A 2,682-nucleotide genomic window follows, 5' to 3' on the forward strand; every position below is an offset into this window, starting at 1 on the left:
GAAACAAAGATATAGAGAATTTAAGTGATTTTCCAATATCCCCTAACATGTAAGTGGTAGAGCTGAGAATCAAAGGCAGATCTATCCACTCCCCAAACCCATACATCTCTTTCTGCATTCCTGATGGCCCTTTACTTGTACTATGGTCCAACTAACTTTATTGATTCTCTCTTCTATGTTTCCTGCACTCTTATTCTTTGTCCTTCAAGGGATTGATTGCTTTGGTGTCCCTAGAAACCACCCTCCTGGCTCTACATCCTTCCTACACACCCACTAGTATACAGCACACAGCTCCCCAGTAAAAATCTGTTTTAAGATACTGACATCAATTTGCGCTAAAGATCTAAAACCTTGATTAGCTACATCTTTTTAGGGCAACATTTGTTTAATAGTAACCCATTATTTAGCATAGTGATATAAGCAAAAGTTTGGCTGCAAGCTTGGATTTTAAGTTCTGGTTTGGTTTCCCAATGCTAAATGTGTTACTCTGAGCTGTTAATCCCTGCAACCTCAGTTTCCTCAGCTATAAAATAGAGATAATAGTAGTTCATACATTACAAACCTGCTATGAAGGCAAAATTGTATATACATGCTAAATGTATAATGTAATACCTTCAAAGAGTATATGCTCAGTAAATGGTGGTAGTTATTGGGTTGACCAAGAAGTTCAAGTGTTTTTTTCCATTAAGAAGGCTCTAGTAGAGTTTTGTTGTCTTTAACTTCATTTGAAACAATTTTGTTAGATTGTATTGTGACAGGTGTAATATTAGAATGCATTAAAAAAAACTTATTATAATTGGTGATTTTTGTGTAGTCATTTTAATATTGAAGATGGAGGAAAATATGCAACATTTTTGGTATATTATGCATTATTATAAGAAAGGTAAAATTGCAACTGAAATGCAAAACAAGATTTGTGCAGTTTATGGAGAAGGTGCTGTGACTGATTGAATACGTCAGAAGTGGTTTCCGAAGTTTCGTGCTAGAGATTTCTCACTGGATGATGCTCCATAGTTGGGTAGACCAGTTGAAATTGATAGCATCAAATCAAGACATTAATTGAGAACAATCGACATTAAACCATGTGGAAGATAGCTGACATACTCAAATATACAGATCAATAAGGTCATTGGTGAAAACGAAAATGTGTCTTTTATTTTACAAAAAAAACTTTAAAAACTTTTTAGCCAACCCAATATTTTGGTGGCATCAGTGAATGGGTAGAAAGGAGAATTATACAGCACCCATCAAGTTACATAGCTTGGAATCTCCCTTCGCTGCCTGCCTAGAAGGCAAGCTTTACTAAAAGTGTTTATTATGCAAGGAAGTAGGTGATAGCATGCCAGATAGCATACCAATCAAGGTAGATAGTTGCTGCAAATTCTTGCCAGTTTAATCAACTAAAAGCATAAAGATCACATTTGGCATTAAATCTTTGACTGCTTTCTTCACTGTAGTCACAGAATTTTGCTCTTTAAGAAACTTCATTGATTTCATGTTTTCACCAAAAAAGCAAAACTTCACTTCACTTGTAGGATATTGAGCATAGCCAGGAGTTGTCCAGTGTCAGATTGGGTCTGACATGCCTGAGAAGATCAAGAAGCCTTGGCAGACCTATGTGGTTGGCTATAGGCCAAAAGCCAAATTTATTTGAGGGTGTAATGGGCTATTTAAAACTTAGTGGGTTTGAATGAAAATCTGGAATATACATTTTATTTTATTTTATTTTATAATTTTATTGTATTTTTGTTACTATTTAGCCCCCTTACATTCCCTCCGCCTACAATCACCATACTGTTTTCCATGTCCATGAGTCCTTTTTCCTTTTTTGTTCAATCCTTTTAGGCTCTCACCTCTCCCACCTTAGTTGTCATCCTGCTATGTATAAGTCTGTATCTATTTTGCTTGTTAGTTTGTTCATTAGATTCCTCATATCAGTGAAATCATATAGTATTTGTCTATTTCTGAATGGCTTATTTCATTACCATAATATTCTCTAGGTCCATCCATACTGTTGCAAAGGGTAAAACTTTTTTCTTTTTCATAGCTCAGTAGTATTCCATTGTATAACTATCCCATTGTTATTGTTGTTGTTGTTGTTGTTCACTCATCTATTGATGGACACTTGGACTACTTCCGTATCTTGTCAATTGTAAATAACATTGCAATGAACATAGGGGTGCTTATGTTCTTTCAAATTTTGGGGTTCCTTTGGATATATTACCAGAAGTAGGATCACTGGCTCAATAGGCAGATCCATTTTTTAGCTTTTTGAGGTATCTCCATACTGCTTTCCACAGTGGCTGCACCAATCTGCATTCCCACCAACAGTGCACTAGGGTTCCCCTTTCTCCACATCTTCACCAGCATCTGTTGTTTCTTGATTATTGATGACGGCCATTCTGACAGGTGTAAGATGATATCTCACTGTAGTTTTTATTTGCATTTCTCTGATGATTAGTGACACTGAGCATCTTTTCATATGTCTCTGGGCCCTCTGTATGTACTTCTTGAAGAAGTGTCTGTGCAGATCCTTTGCCCATTTTTTAATTGGGTTGTTTGTTTTTTGATGTTGAATTTTACAAGCTCTTTATAAATTTTGGATATTTAACCCTTTAACAGATTGGTGAATATGTTTTCCCATTTTGTGTGCTATCTTTTAATTTTGTTAATGTTTCCCTT

Source organism: Phyllostomus discolor, chromosome X, assembly GCF_004126475.2.
Source record: "Phyllostomus discolor isolate MPI-MPIP mPhyDis1 chromosome X, mPhyDis1.pri.v3, whole genome shotgun sequence".
Lineage (NCBI taxonomy): Eukaryota > Metazoa > Chordata > Mammalia > Chiroptera > Phyllostomidae > Phyllostomus > Phyllostomus discolor.